Source organism: Callorhinus ursinus, unplaced genomic scaffold, assembly GCF_003265705.2.
Source record: "Callorhinus ursinus isolate GAN/ISIS: 27379988/994484 unplaced genomic scaffold, GSC_fseal_2.0 scaffold3, whole genome shotgun sequence".
NCBI lineage: Eukaryota > Metazoa > Chordata > Mammalia > Carnivora > Otariidae > Callorhinus > Callorhinus ursinus.
In genome coordinates this window covers 91,901,288-91,917,558 of record NW_027397065.1, presented here as the reverse complement: position 1 = coordinate 91,917,558, position 16,271 = coordinate 91,901,288, and the positions used below count along the sequence as shown (strand labels likewise).

Below are 16,271 nucleotides of genomic sequence, written 5' to 3'. Positions count from 1 at the left end.
AGATGCCCTTCAGCAGATGAATGGATAAAGAAGATGTGGTCCATATACAGAATGGAATATTACTCAGCCATCAGGAAGGATGAATACCCAACTTTTACATCAGCATGGATGGGACTGGAGGAGATTATGCTCAGGGAAATAAGTCAAGCAGAGAAAGTCAATTATCATATGGTTTCACTTATTTGTGGCACATAAGGAATAGCAAGGAGGACCATAGTGGAAGGGAAAACTGAAGGGGGGGAATCGGAGGGAGAGATGGACCATGAGAGACTCTGAGAAACAAGCTGAGGGTTCTCGAGGGGAGGGGGTGGGGGGATGGGCGAGCCAGGGGATGGGCATGAAGGAGGGCACGTACTGCGTGGAGCACTGGGTGTTAATAGCAAACAATGAATCATGGATCACTACATCAAAAACTAATGATGTACTGTGTGGTGACTAACATAACACAATAAAATTAAACTAAATTTAAAAAAATGAATAGCACTTATGGACCTGAGACTCTGCTTACCTTGATGCAAACAACTTTTCCTCAGTGACACTTCTAGTCACTTGTGGTCTCACAATGGGACCCAACAAGCTTTCACAAACAGGTCTGAGATATCAAGTGAAGAGTCCAGGCCATCAGCCCAAAGTGGAACCACCAAATTCAAAAGTTTTCCAAGAATGAATTCCAATTACACCCCAAAACATACTCTTAAAAGGAGATAATGATCTATAGTCCCATGAAAATTACAAATTTATTTCCACAGCTGAGACCCATACATTTCTTAGAATTGTTTCCAGGCCTGTCATTTTGAAGATGTGGGCATATACTGAGACTCCTTCCTGCACAACACTTAGATATTGGTCAGAAGCAAGACCACGCAGCTCAGGAATGCAGCATTTGCTCCCAAGCAACTTGAAAGCTGGAATAAGTGTGTAGGTCAACCAGACTGGAGCATGCTAAGGACAGAGTAGATCTAGATATTTAAAAAAAATAACTAAATATAAAAGGCAATTTCCCATTCCAATAATTATTTAATTTTGGACGAAGGTTATTAATATAAAATGTGAAATTTCTGAAATTTTAAAATTAAGTAAAGAAATGGCCCCAATTCCAGGAATTGTATTATGGATGGGTGATCAGCTGGATACTTTTTAAAAAGGTTCTCTGCTCACAAGCCATATGAGACTCCATGATTCCTGCAGACACAGAGGGTGGAGCATTTGCAGGAATCAGAGAGGTTATTGGGCTGACTTTTCCGTTCCTCTCCTCCTTGGCTAGAGTGAATGTTTGGTAATTTGCAAAATAAATAGCACAACATTTCTGAGTACTTCATTCTGCGCTGACAGATATACAAATGTGGAGAGCATTAGGGAGGCAGCCAGCATTTTCAATAATGCATGCTCTCCATCACTTAATTATTTTGAAAACATCTGTTGAAGAAAAAGATGCTCTAGAGGGGAATTAAAAAGTCAAATGCATCAGTTGCTATGTTAGCCTTGTTTCACTCTCTAAAGAGACCCAGAGACCAAAAGGGTGCAGAACCCAGGGCACCAGGTAAGACAGAGAAGACACCAGCCCTGGCATTGCGCATCCTGTGCTGGATCCATGGGCCCTGGTTGGAAATGACACCCAGGATGGGTTGAAAGAGGTCAGCACTATGGACTACTGTGTGTGCCCACAGCTGGCTTTAACCACGGCGAGATCTCTCCTGGAAGGGCCAGGGCTGTCCAGGGTTGTGACACAGGACTTGCACAGTGTAGGTGATGAGGGTGCAGTGTAGGTGCAGAAGGGGACTTGTCCAAGAAGCTCAGAGGCAGGAGGGAGGTGGCTTAGCAATGAGGGTCATGCTTTCCTGCAGTCACGCAGAGCTGCTGCAATAGGGTTTTCTGTGGTAAGGGCAGCCCAAATGTTCACTAGCAGTAGCTGAGCATCAGGGAAAAAAGAAAATGGGGGCTAATTGCCTCATCTGAAAAATCAAGACCATTGTAAACTGTGCCAAACGCTGCCTGCGCCAATGTTTGTATATTGGTGACTTAGGTTCCAAGCCAGACGCCATCAGAAATCTCCACAAAGGGAGAGGGGCAGTTTAGATGCAGATTCATACTGTTCCCTCTAGCCGGCTCTTTATTGGTCATCCAGATGATCTTCCTATAACTTCCCCTGACATGCCGTGTTCGAATTCCTCCTTAGGCACGGACGATACAAAGAAAAACTTCAGCTCATTCCTGTCCAAGCCCCTGCTGTAGGCTGGAACGTGCTCTGGGTCCAGGCACGTGGGTCGCTGTGTGGGACGGGGCTCGAGGATGGGGCCGGCCGCACTCCTGAGTGTCCTGTCTCTGGACACCTTGTGTCCGCTCCCCGGGGCCCAGCTCATTCTCCACTGCTCCGCAATCCGTCAGAAAGTTTCTTTATATTTGCTTCAGTGTAGCCTTTCTGGAGTCATAGATAAATAAATACCCTAGAGAGGGAGATTGAGTGGTGGGAGGGAGGGGATGAACAGACCCAGCGCCAAGCTGTGCAGGTAGAACCGCGAGGATACCGGCCGTCTCCTTCAGACAGCTTCGGACTTTAGCTTAGTACTTACTCTTTGCACTTTCCCTGATTTTGCAGAAGCAAACGCCCCGCCCACTGGGAGTGCCAGCTTTGGCCTCCAGCACAATTCCCCCCGTGGGATGTAGGCAGCAAGCAGAACTGGTGTCATTGTTTGTCCCCTTAATAAAGCTTCAGAAATTTCACACCCTCCCTTGGTAACCTACTCAAATAACAAATATCTCCTAACACTGGCAACTTCCTTTTTTATATTTGATTTAAATGTCTCATGCGTTGGCTCATTTTTGTTTTATTAGGATTCAATGAAAGAAATGTAGTTTTTAAAAATATTTGGGGGTTGGGGTGCCTGGGTGGTTCTGTCAGTTAAGCGTCTGACTCTTGATTTCGGCTCAGGTCATGATCTCAGGGTCCTGGGATGAAGCTCCCAGCCAGGCTCCCTGCTCAGTGTGGAGTCTGCTTTTCCCTCTGCCTCTGCCCCTCCCCTTGCTCATGCTCTCTCTCTCTCTCATATAAATAAATAAAATCTTTTTAAAAATATTTGGGGGCAATGAAACTTATTTTTTAAAAAGCCCCAAATTATATTTCATAGTCTCCTCTTTTAAAAACTATTATTTAATGTTGATCTTTATAGCGTCTACTACAGTAACAAATTTGCCCACATTAGGAAATTGGTATCCCAGAAAATATTTGTTGCTCCATTACAGACCTCATTCACACCAATGATTAATTAAAACATGAGCCAATAAACAGGCTGTGATTAAGTAAATGGTACAGCACTGAAAACAGTCACAGTGTAGTTTTACAAAGAATGTGGTTTTCTGTTTTCCATGTCTTTAAAATTCTGGGCTGGGGAACCGACAACTGGCAGGTGGTCACTGCTGGATGTGAGCAAGCTCACTGCACCAAACCTTAGACCAGACCCTGGGGAAGAGGGCCCAGGGGCTGCAAAACTGCCATCACCTTTCTTGGCCCCCAAAGGGGATGGTCCACCAGAAGGACACATGGGCCTGTTTGTCTTTTCTAAAGGTGTCTTAAGTAGACAGATTATTTGAGGGGAAAAAAGAGGGCTGGAAATATCGGTTAAAGTAATTAGAAGTTAATTGGAAATTTGAAAATTCAATGTTACAGAACTCTTAAATATCGGGGTGAATTTCTTCACATTCTAAAGGGAAAAAACTGTGCGTGTAATATATTTATATATAAATATAATAGAATTCAGTAGTTATGAGGTGCATTGGACGACCATGCAGTACCACATATCACTTATGAATTAATATTTAATGTGATATTTGCATGATACTTGACATATATGTAAAAATGTCCATTAAACATGTAAGAATTAGGGTATTTTTCATTTGGGTATTTGAAAATTAACTTCTTTTAATAAATCCATAAAAATTAAATAATTCTAAATCTTCATAGTATCAAAGGAAGGACATATATTTCATTTTAAAGTCTGAACAAAAACTGTCCGAGGTGGTCTGGGTCACGTGAAGCATGTGAGGAGGGCGTGTGCATTGGGAGTGGCTGGGAGCAGACTCCGTCCTGGGCTCCCGTCAGGGGCTGCGTGGGGCTGAGCCTGCACCATTGCCGCGCATGGAGCAGAGCCTGTCTACGGGGGGAGCCAGAGACTATGGAAGGGTGTGCAGAACTCTGTAACAGTGCTGTCCCTGCTGCGGGGGCTGGCAGAGCAGGGCACATAAGTGACCCCCAAATGGAGACCCCAGCAGACCCCAGTATCAAGTGTGGAGAAAAGTAGAGTGCAAGGGACAAAGACCAAAGAAAAATCAGAGAAAGACAGTGAAAAGCTTCCTGGAAGAAATTAAGATACACAGACCTTCACTGAAGGGGACTAAAGACAGACCAACCCGTGGTGAGTATTAGAAGGAAGTTGGGTGAGTATTAGAAGGAAGTTGACGTCACTCGCTGGACATATCACAGGAGAAATGCTAGCTTTTCAAGGTTCCATCAGAGACATGTGTGTGCATGTCTATGCATGAGTGTGCACACCTGTGTGTGTGTGTGTGTGTGTGTGGTTGCTGGTTTGGGCAGCCCCATCTGAAATCAGAGAGGGAGAGCCAATGTGGAAACCAGAAGTGACACAGGAGAGCAAACAGCCACAGTGGAACAGGACTGTCTTTCTACGTCTGTCCAGAGTCTCCGTGTGTAGACAAAATTTGTTTTGTCAGAACACAATGAAAAAGTGGCACAATTAATTTAAGCATACATTTCTTTTGTTTTCCAGTGTAAATCAACGTTTTCAGCCCATCAGATTTCTTTGCAGAGACGTATTTACATCCGTTCTTTCTTGGAGCTCTGATAAAGTTGGAAAATAAAATAGACATGAGATTATGAGACAGAAGGATCAAAAGGGCATGACACCTCACCAGGGAAGTCAAGCCAGTTTTGGGAGATGGGACATGGGACCGACCTAGCAGGACAGAAAGCATGGCCGCAAAGCCTGGGAAGCAAAGCCGAATGGCCTGCCAACTGCAGAAGGAGACCGAGCCTCCAAGAAGAGTCGAACTCAGAGGTAAAGTTAGGGAGAAGGCTGGGAATCCTTAGACTTTACAAGGGAAGGTGATCAGATGCTCTCCTGCTCCCCACAGAGAAGGGCCTGCCCTGCCCCCAAACACACAGACTGGCAGGAACAGGGAGCCCCACTCCGTGGAGGGGTCACCAGGAAGGGCTGTGGTCCCTGGGACACTTGCACCACTGAGGATGTGGTGAGGGGTCTTTTGGAAAACAAGAGCCACTTGGGAGGTGTCCCAACCCCTTCTCCAGGCTCCAAGCATACTGATAGAGATTGGGAAAGTGACCAACCCAAGCAGGGAATGCTGCGCTCCTCATGGTTCTCAGACTGCATTTCTTTCAGCTGGAACAATAACTTACAGACATATTAATTCAATTATTTCCAAGTCATCCCCAAGTTTCAAATGTGAAAGCAAACTTTAAAAATGTTTTCAAGTATTCGGTCCTGGTAGCACCTTGCTCACTTTTTCCTCCTGAAGCTCCTGATGTGTTTCTGACAAGAGGATGAGATGTGGATCCAGAACAGAGCATCTGACCTAGAGAAAGTAGGGGAGTACAGGGTGTGGTGGGCAATGCGGAGAACTCCTTGGGGATAGACCTGGCTGGGGGATGCCCCCCCAGACAGCAGTGGCAGGATGGAGCCTTCTCTTCTGTAAACAGGACTGCCCATAGCCTGATGTGCCCCTCCACCAAGAGGACTTCTCTAGCTCCAACTAAAGTTTGGGCACAGGTAAGTGATAAGTAGAAGAAAATTATGGAGCCCAGGATGAAAACAAACAAACAAACAAACAAACAAACAAACAAAACCCTAAAAGTCTGTACAAAGAAAGGAAACCACAGAGTACTTTGTGTGACGTCAATGTGTGTGCATGTGCTGGGTTGGGGGACAAGTGTACTAAGCCCTTATCTTTCACAAGAGAGAGAAAGTCAACACAGTTTCTAGTTCTAAAGAATCAGAAAGCAGTGGTATAAGTGCAATATTTAAAAAACATAAAGTTGAATGCTAGGGGAAATAGTTAAAAGAATCAAGAGCTGATTCTTTTACCCAATGTAACAGGAGTTGGGGTTCGGGGTAGAGGTGGGTTGGGCAGAAGAATGTTTGCAAAGTTCACCTTGCAGCATAATCTGACATTTGAAACTGCATGCATTAACTTGATTTTAAGTCAGCAGGAGATGAGCCGTGGTGGGGTGGCTGGTGGCGGGTGCTGTTCCCCCGGATTCCGTCTCCACACCCATACACACCCAGCAGCATGGCAACTGCATGGCAGGCGGCCCTGCTATCTGCTTTCTAAATGCAGTGCCCTCGCTGCTTCTGTGATGAACCAATGACTGATGTCTTCTAACTACCTAGACCCCTGGGTGGATGGAAAACAGTGTCCATCATTTATCCGGTGATCTCCTGGTGCTTTGTCAGCAAGATACAGCAGAGGAGTGAATGAAATTTGTTGCCAACAAGACCCAAAAGAAGGGAAAGAGCTCTATGGATGGAGTTGGTGGTTTCCAGTTTAGGGGGTCTGTATGAATGTAAAGGCTCATGGACAAAGGGGAAATGACAGAGCTGCTGTGCTGTCTTAGGCACCTTGTGTGACCAGCTGCCAAGATGCCCAGAGACATCTACTTTCCACATCCGATGAACAGCTGGAACCATGGGTGCTCTGTGTCTTCCAGTCAGCCGTGCTATAGGATTTCCTAGAGTTGTCTGTCATACCTGATCATGCCATCATAATAACAAAACTTGCCAAATGTTGTTTAAAAGATAAAGCATGAATTTGGATAAAAAGTGAGTTGTTGCTTCTCTGGAGCCTAAGTTCAATGTGATCAGTAACGGTGAGCAGATTTAACAAGTTCTTGGCCTTTTTGAAGAAAGTGGGATGGGAAACTGTCCAGGAACTTTGGGTTTGGTATGCAGGAAAGATACAAAGAAGTGTGGGCAGTAACCTCGGGGGGGGGCCCACAGGCCAATTGCTCAACAATGTCCAGATTAACTCAGGTTGAAGTGCGGCTGGTGAATCAGGGCAGATACACAATACAGACACAAAGATTCCAATGGTGTTCTCTGCTTATCTTGAGAAAGAAGCGGTTGAATCAGCTGGCCCTTGCTATCTTTGTTCATTGATGAAACACTTATTTTCACAGAAACTCTTACTGAAAGGAAACTAGTTATTTTGTTGTAGTGAGAAAAATGAAAGTGTTCCTAAGCTAAAACGTCTTCTCCTTAGGGGGCTACACATGTTTAAAAATGGCGTACAACCAAGGACACATCAGTCTTTCCCAGAAACGTTCTTCACTTACCCAACTTCTAAAGAGCGTTTTCCTAAGTTAATCGTTGGAATACAAGAGTAGGAAAATAAGGAACAAAGAAGATTGCGTAGTTACAGATGTCAAACCCTGCTATAATGGGATTAGTATAAAGGTGATTGAGTCCTTATCTGAAAACGTATTTGATTCAATTGATATGAATTTTCTTCAGAGTAAGACTGAGATCTATAAGGAATAAACTGAGGGGATCATTCCGAAGATTATCCTTTGCAAAATATTGCTATCTGGATTATAATTCTGTGCCATTGCATACTGTACTATTGACACTGATAGTTTTAATTGCTCATTTTAATATATGCCAAGCAATGCTCTTAATGTTTTATATTCATCTTGCTGAATCCTTGCAACAACTCCATAAAGCAGATAATATTAGAATCCCAATTTTATAGGTGAGAATCTGGGAGTGCATAAGTAACGTGATCAGATGATAAACATTGTAAGTGTTGGGGTTAGGATTCAAATATGAGAACTCTCCTTTTTAACCTCCCAGTCTGACTTTAAGACGTGAGGGCAGTTCCAAATGCCTAGCCAAGATCCCTTCTCAGGAATCCTTTAAAAAGAGCTACAAATTTTAAGTACTCAATGCTTTCCTGAAATTATTCTTGCTTGATCTGCCTACTTCTCCCTAAAGATGTCTTCCAAAAGCTGGGGAAGTGTATATGAGCTGTATGTAGGGGAAACACAGAAATACATGTTTGAAGTATATTCATTTATTTATTCACTTATTTTCTTTATATCTATGTAATTTTTATTTTTTTAAATTTTTATATCTCTGTATTATCTATCTGTCTATCATCATCATCATTATCATCTGGTATCTATTTTTCTATCTACCTATCTCCCCCTTGCCATCTATACCTGTATTTTATATTATCTATCTATCTATCATCTATCTATCTATCTATCTATCTATCTATCTATCTATCTATCTATCATCTATCTATCTATCTATCTATCTATCTATATCTATCTATCATAATCTATCTTTATTTGGGTTGGCTTGGTGAGGGAGATAGAGGGATGAACAAAGGAAACATGGGGCTTAAATTTCTCATGGGGCTTAAATTCTAATAAAAAAGTACTAAACACAATTATAAGAATAAAATGTTGTGTGTGGTTATAATATGGTAATATCCATGAGGAAAGTTTGTAGGCTCCTAGGAGAATATGCAGCAAGTAGATACATTATTGTCTGGGAAAAGAGGTTTCAGAAAAATGCTTCTCTGTTCTGCATTTATGAGGACTTAGTAGTTATGTTAGCCCACCTTTCCTTCTGCAAATGACTGAAAAAGCTGGATAAAAATCCAACCAACAACAACAAAAACAACAACAACAACAACAACAACATCAAAAACCAGGCTGAATAAAGGTTTTGGAAGCTACCAGGAAAGCTAGGTTTACAGGGGCAGAGGCCCTTGACAAGAGGAACACAACATGAAGTGAGACTGGCATTGAGCATGACTTTTCCTCAAGACATTTGCAGATTCCAACGTGGCCTGGGCTCAGAATCAGGAAAGATGGGTAGAGCTCCCAACAATCTTGACAGGCAAAGTTGGGGATTAGGTTTTTTTTTTTTTCCTAAGATTTTATTTATTTGTCAGAGAGAGAAAGAGAGGGCACAAGCGGGGTGGGGGGCAGGCAGAGGGAGAAGCAGGATCCCACTGAGCAAGGAACCCGATGTGGGACTAATCCCAGGACCCTGGGATCATGACCTGAGCCAAAGGCAGACACTTAACTGACTGAGCCACCCAGGTGTCCCTAGGGATCAGTTTTTGCCTTATATATTGCACCACATACCTGTTGTTAGGTGCATATAGGTTTATAATTATTAAATTCTCTTGGAATATTGGCCCTTTTATCATGAGAAAAGGAGCCTCAGTGTTTCTAATGATGCTCTTGGACAGAAGTCCCTTTTGTCTGATATTAGTAGAGACAGTCTGGCTTTCTTGTGCTAAAAGTTGACATGTTTGTTTTTTTTCTTTTTTCTAATTTTTTGCTTTAGTCTGCTTATGTCCTAGTACTTAAAGCACATCTCTGATACAGTATATTTGGCTTTGCTTTATTTTCAGACTGACAATCTCTGCCTTTATTGAAGGGTTTAGTTCATTTATATTTAATGTAATTGTGGATATGGCTCCATTTAGGCCTGCCATTTTGTTATTTGTTTTTTTTTATTTGTCTCATCTGTCTTTGTCCCTCTGTCCCTTTTTTCTACCCTTCGTTAGTGTTAAGCAAATATTTTTTAGTTTCAGTGGTGGCCATGAAAATATAGCCCTCCGGTCTCTAAGTTTAGAGAGGTAATAGACTAACTGCTCCAGTTGGTGAACATGAGTCCATCATTGTGTCTGTGCCTGGGCCATGCTTCTGACAGCTGGTTCCCAATCAGCAAGTGTGGCTAGCCCACTCCTGCCAAACAAAGGACTTCTCTGCTCTGTGACTTTTGCCTGAGGACTCCCCATTGTTCTTGTCACAATTTTACTAGGTTTACGTTACAGAATAAGACTTTTTACTTATCCTTTCTTCCTTCCCCCTCTCTTCTGCATCATGGTCTGGCAACTCTCCCAGCCCCATATTCCTTCCCAGGCATTTTCTCCCAAAACTCTCTGAGATGTCTAATCCCATCTTGGTGTTTGCTTCTTGGAGGAATCAAACTAATAGAACATCGTATTTCAATTCCTTTACCGGCTTCCTCACTGTATCTCTTTGCATTCATTTTTAGTCATTGCTTTAGAGATTACAATATGCATTTTAAGTTAATACCATCTGCTTAGAGTTAATTACTGCAGGTAAAATGAGGAAGCAAAACATTAGGTGATACATGGACAAGACTACAATTTAGCAAGAGAAAAGACAGGGAGGAAAAACATTCCAGGGAAATATTAGAACATACAAAATTGCCTAAGATAGAAAAGAACTTGGAGCAGAGTGGACAAGAAGAGTGGCCTAAGAGACTGGAGATGAAATAAAATACTGAAACTAGCATGTAGGGAGCACTTAAAATGTGCCCCCCACCGTGCCCCACCCAATTTCATCTCCACAGGAACTGTACAAGGAAGGAGCATCTAGTATTTCCATTTTGCAGATAAACAGAGGCTTGCTCACATTCTCATGGTCGCACAGTGAGAGCTAGGGTTGAAGCCCCAGTCCCACCCTAGTGATAAGGGGCTGCTAATCAAGGTTCAGGCCTCCAAGGGCCAGGGGCTGCTTTAGGAAAGGTGGGTGAGACCTCATATCGAGGGATGCGCTGCTCGCTGATACCTTTGTGACAAGGGCCCCAAGTCCTGGGCTTGGCCCTCCATCACCTGCCCTATCAGCTCTGATTGAAATCTAAGGGCTGAGGCTGGAAGAGGAAGAGGAAGAGTCATGGATACATTCCTGAGATGCACAGCTCACCATAGTTGTGGGGTCCTACAGAAGCATCTGGAGCCAAAGGCTGGTGGTAAAGGAATGTGTGCATGCTGACAACCCCCTTTGCAGCTCTGGGCACCCTTTGGACCCAGCAGAGGTGCATTCAGCCACCAATTTGGAGACTGGTACAGGGGCTCAGGGCGCTGGCTTGACATCCTTCAGCTCACCATGAATCGCAGCACTAACTAGTCAACATGCCAATGGGCCTGATTTATGTATTTAAAATGAATAACCTTGGCCTTCAAGCAGACAGCAGACCCTAGAAAGATGAGGAAGTTGCCTCCTAAAATTGCTGTGGCCTCTTCCTTTAACTTGGGAATGTGGTACCCTGCACCTGTCCTTTAACTTAGGAATGTGGTATGGCACACCTATGTAGCACTGGTGTCACCAAATACAAGGACCTGTGTAGCAGCTGCCCCCATGTGTGCCTTGGTACAGAATGCCATCCATAGCGGATTGGCAAAGGGGAGGGCCATGGGCTAAAATGTCCAACAGGCTTGGAAAACACACATCAGCAACTCAAAAAACTCAACGATTTTGCCTTTAGAATTATTTGTTTAAAGTATTCTTGCATATAGGTCTCAACAGTACAAGTAAAATCAAAAGTTTTCAGAAGGAAAGGATAGCTTAGTATGAACATGTTGGTTATTTGAGCGCTAAATTTAAAAATCTCATTCCTAGCCCTGCAGATCAGCCCCACCCTGTCTCCCATACCCTAACTAGGGAATATTTGGTAATTTTAAATAACACAGGTTCACCAAAATTAAAACAAAGTGACAGTTGTTGCAAATCATGGTTACTCACAATTTTTATGTGTGTGTTACTACCGGGATTCCCTGAAGAGTGATGAGGAAAAGGGGGATGTCCTGTGGCATGGATCACTGCCCCTCATTGGCCCAGCACATTCCACGCCCTTCTTGCCTGTGTCAAGCTTTCTGTCTCTTGCAGAAATGGCCCACTTCTTTCATTTCTCTTAATCAGGGTCCAGTCCAGGCTTTGGTATGTGGTAGATGTTGAATACATGTTTCCTGAATGAATGAATGAATGAATGAATGAATGAATGAATGAATAGTAAGTGAATGAATGAATCCTCCTGTTAGGGAATTTGGAGACCAGCAGGGAGGTAAGCAATCCATTCAAATAGCTACTTTACCAAAGAGAAGACGCTAAGTGCTAAGGAAGTGCTAGAAGCACTGTGGGCATTTTGAGCCAGTGGAGAGGATCAAGGGGTGCCCTCTGGAGAAGGTGGCCATGCGGCTGGTTGGGGAAGAATAGGTGGTATTGAGATGTGGGGAGAGTGGGAGGAACTTCCCAATGCACAGCAAGTGCCAACACAGCCAACCAGGGCAGTCAGCCAGTCCTGGGCAAAGGAAGGTAAAGCGTGTGTGCCTGTGTGGGTGTGTGCAGTGTGGGTCCGCGCACATGTGCGTTGCACAGTGTGGGTGTGGGCACACGTGTGGGCGCACAGTGTGGGTGTGGGCACACGTGTGGGTGCACAGTGCGGGTGCACAGTGCGGGTGTGGGCACACGTGCGGGTGCACAGTGTGGGTGCACAGTGTGGGTGCACAGTGCGGGTGTGGGCACACGTGTGGGTGCACAGTGTGGGTGCACAGTGCGGGTGCACAGTGCGGGTGTGGGCACACGTGCGGGTGCACAGTGCGGGTGCACAGTGCGGGTGTGCGCACGTGTGTAATGTATGGGGATGTCAGTGGTGGTGTTGGGAGCGAGATAGCAGGACGGCAATAGGGAGAAAGAACACCTCACTGACAACAGTCCACATTCAGTCGCTTCCTCGGATGCTGGAGCACATCTCAGACACAAGATCTGGAACAGTGCGTTTGCCACCGTCTCCTTTCATGAACTCTCCAAAGATCCAAACCAAACGTACCATGTCCAGCATGAGCTGGGGAGGGGACGACACACGTGCAGACAGAATGAGAGAATGTGGCTGGGGACACGGAGGTGGCATCGACGCATCAAAGGGGCCGCCTCTCAACACACCCGCTCGCACCTGGGAAGTGGGGTCCAGGTCCTCATGCACAGCATCTCCCCATCCTGTCTCCAGGGGCTGTGGTTGCCACCACACGCTGAAAGCCAGGGACGTCACTCTCCCTTCATTGGAAAAATAATTACGCACATCTTGGCTAAAATCCCGGCGAGCTGCCCAGAGACAGCTCTTTAATTAGAGCACAAGCTCTGATTCCAGGAGAGGAAGAGTCATGGATACATTCCTGAGATGGAGTCACCTGGAATCGTGATGGAAAACAGAAATGCCTGAAATTTTGTCTTATTGCCAAACTCAGAAAGACTGTAATTCTAACTTTCTGCAGTAATAAAAGCATATCTTCAGCTATTAATAAGTTTCATCAGGACGTGACTTCGGAATTTAAATAAATGAATTGTTTTGGCACCATATTCAGGTCCCTAAGTCATGTCCCGCTCGCGGCCACTTTACCTAGCAAGCAGCAGTCACACCTCACACAAAGGCACATGCATGCACCTTCCATGTGTGCACACACCACAGGCACACGCCCGTTCTTCATGTGCACGTTCTGCTGTTCTTCACGGAGAACTCCGTCCACGTCCAGTTCCACAGGGACCCTGTGATCCACACATGTGCTCCTGGGTCCTCCCTTCCCTGCCATGTGGAAGCCCAGCCACACCAAGAGCCCTGCCTCGTTCACCTTGCGTCTCCTGCTCAGAATGTTATGGAAGGCACGGACTCTGGCCAAGCCCAGGAGACCGCATGCTTCGGGCTGCTGGCAGGTGCAGAGGCCCCCACTCTGTCCCAGGTGGGCAGCTCCTATCTGCAGAAGGCACTTGGAAGTGTTGACAGAGGGAGCCAGACAGCGGCCACGTTCCTTGCTCACCGAAGGGCACTGGGACTCTGCAACTCCAGAGCTTCCTGGGAGGCCGGATGGAGCCCCTAAATTCTCCCCTTGCCACTGACATATTTTCTACCTCCTTGGCAACACAGTCAGTGCAAACAGACCTTCGGCAAAGCAGTGTCACATTTACAAGGGCCCCCCACCCCGCCCGCCCGCCCTCTCATCTGCCTGCCTCATTTCTGGAAGCCATGATGCTCAATAATTCAGGAGGAGCAAGAATCAGCATATCTTACAGCATATTTGATGTGCCAACAAACAGACTGCAGACTGTTTCATTTCAATTAGCCCCTTTGTTGCCAACAAAAGCCGGACAAACACCCTGAGTGCGGGCCAGGCCCACGGCGCTTGGACCAGCACTGGGTTTCTTTATTTCCTGCTCCTTATGGGGCGCTCCACGGCCGGCCACCCCGCGCCCCCCTTCCCTCCTTGGCTTCATCTGCCATTGTTCTCTCTGTATCGTCTTACCTGGGATCAAGTGACTTTTCCCCAGCCCAGGACTCAGGGCTCTGCTCGGTTTCCAGACCTCTTCTGATCTCCAGGGCTAATTGGCTCAGGTGGAAACCAAGCCAGTGGGGCCGTGACTTTGAAGCGGCGGCGGTGTGCAGGGCTCGGGCAACTTCCCTGTCTGTGCGTCAAATACCAGCTGGCCGGGCCTGCTGCTCAGCCGCAGAATCAACACGAGGGAGCGCGCCGTATCGCAGGGCCCGGGTCCACACTGGAACTTCACTGCAAGCTCTTCATTAATTTTGCTGTTCGGGCCTGGAATGCAATCGCACCCGTTTCTAACAAGGGGGTTGTCTCTTGCCAGAGCGTGCGGGGGGCGTGGGGGGGGGGCACCAGCTGTTCCTTCTTCATGTACAGAGCCACCCCACGCTTTCATCAATAATGCAGTTTCACTTTAAAGGGGGCTCATTTTGTAAAGTGCAGGGGAGGCCCCCGCCCGCGCCTGCGGGCTGCTTGTCCGGCATCCACAGTTACGGGAAGATCAGCCCGCCGCACAGGGACGCGTTGTCTGACGCCACTTCGTCGTGCCCCCTGATAGGGCGCACCCGCCACGGGGCCCACACCTTGGTCCGCGGTCTGGTTGTCAATGCCTGTGTGGGACGAGACCCGAAGCAAGGAAAAGCAGCCGACTCTTTGTGCCCAGATCCTCTTCATTTTTAATATCCAAACCTACTGTGTGCGAACAATACACAGGATAAGGTCCTTTCTAGAGGTGCCTGGCCACCGGAAGAGTCCACAGAACGTTGCTCGCATCCCGGCCCCTCTGCTCCCCTTGGCCCCTAGTCTGCGGGCGCACAGAGCTCCTCCAGGCGAAGCGGGCAGCTCCGCCCAACAGGGCTCATTGCATCAGTCGTTTTGGGAGAATGAAGAGGTGTTGCTGTAACTACGGGATGCGATGCAGCCCAGGACGCACACTTCAAAGTTCCGCAGGCAGTACAACACGGGGCTTCGGGGGACGTTCCATGAGATGTAGCAAAAACCCAGGCCCCTGGAATGCAAGTGCGGTCAGGGACGTTTGATGGGTGTGTTAATCTGCTCGGCGCCACAGACGGGCGGCTCCAGCAGCATTCATTCTCTTGCAGACCTGGGGGATGGGCATCAGCGATCTAGGTGCGTGCAGGGCTGGTTTCTGCTGAGGCTCATCTCCTTGCCTGTGGCCATCCCCATGCGTGTCTGTGTCCTGATGTACCCTTGCTATGAGGACACCAGTCCTACTGGATCAGGGCCACCCCTAACAGCCTCGTTTTACCTTCATCTCCTCTTAAAAGGCCTCTCTGCAAACACAGTGACATTCTGAGGTCCTGGGGGTTAGGACTTCAATGTATGCATTTTGAGGGACACAATTTAGCTCAGAACATGGGGAAGTTTGCAAAGCACTGAGCTGGATAGAAGACTCCTAGCTGTGATGTAGCTGTTGGCACTGTCCACAAACAGAGGCAGGACTCGCACACCCAGGACCAGAGGCTGGGCTCCGTGACCCTGAGATGCTGGGTATCCCCAAGAAAGGGGCGGTTCTCCATCTCGGTGGTGTCTCTCCACCAGCCCACGCCCCTGGACTCCACCGAATGTCTCCAACAGAAAGACTGTTGAAAATAAGTGACATATTTCCCTGCAATCCCTGTGGCACTTCAGAAGGTCAGGTTTTCAACTGCTCAGACACTAGCGGGTTCTCTGGCAGCTGGGATTTTGATCTGTGTTCACATTTCCCCATTACTTCCTTAAAAGTAGATGATGCACAAAACAACAAATCCAGCCTGAGTTGTAGCATATTCCCCAACTGGAGAGGTGTGAATACTCCCAGCACAGCAAGTTTCAAGCTGATGAGACATCACCGAGCCTGGAATTAGACGCACACAGCCCCCATTCCTCTGTATTTCCATCGTGTGGATGAGAGAGACACCAGTAACCTCAAAGAAAGGCAGTAAGATAATTAGGAAGTGGTGGGTTTTGAATGTTTACTATCAATATATGGAATCTAATCCCCTTAGCTATACATCAATATCATTTAATCTTTAATAATGGCTGTTTTCAAAACCAGTTTCCCAGATTTCTGGAATTTGGACCTTGGCTTCTGTGAGTTTTTG

At 46.4% G+C, this 16,271-nt stretch overlaps 1 long non-coding RNA gene across 1 annotated transcript; it reads right to left on the bottom strand.

Moving 5' to 3' along the window:
* Positions 1 to 351: 351 nt before the first annotated feature.
* Positions 352 to 14,755, bottom strand: LOC141371546 (uncharacterized). Its single transcript, XR_012376589.1, has 3 exons — positions 14,149 to 14,755; positions 12,807 to 13,041; positions 352 to 2,419 (listed from the first exon to the last, which is right to left on the bottom strand). It is a non-coding gene; the product is annotated as an uncharacterized lncRNA (long non-coding RNA).
* Between the last annotated feature and the right edge of the window lie 1,516 nt (positions 14,756 to 16,271).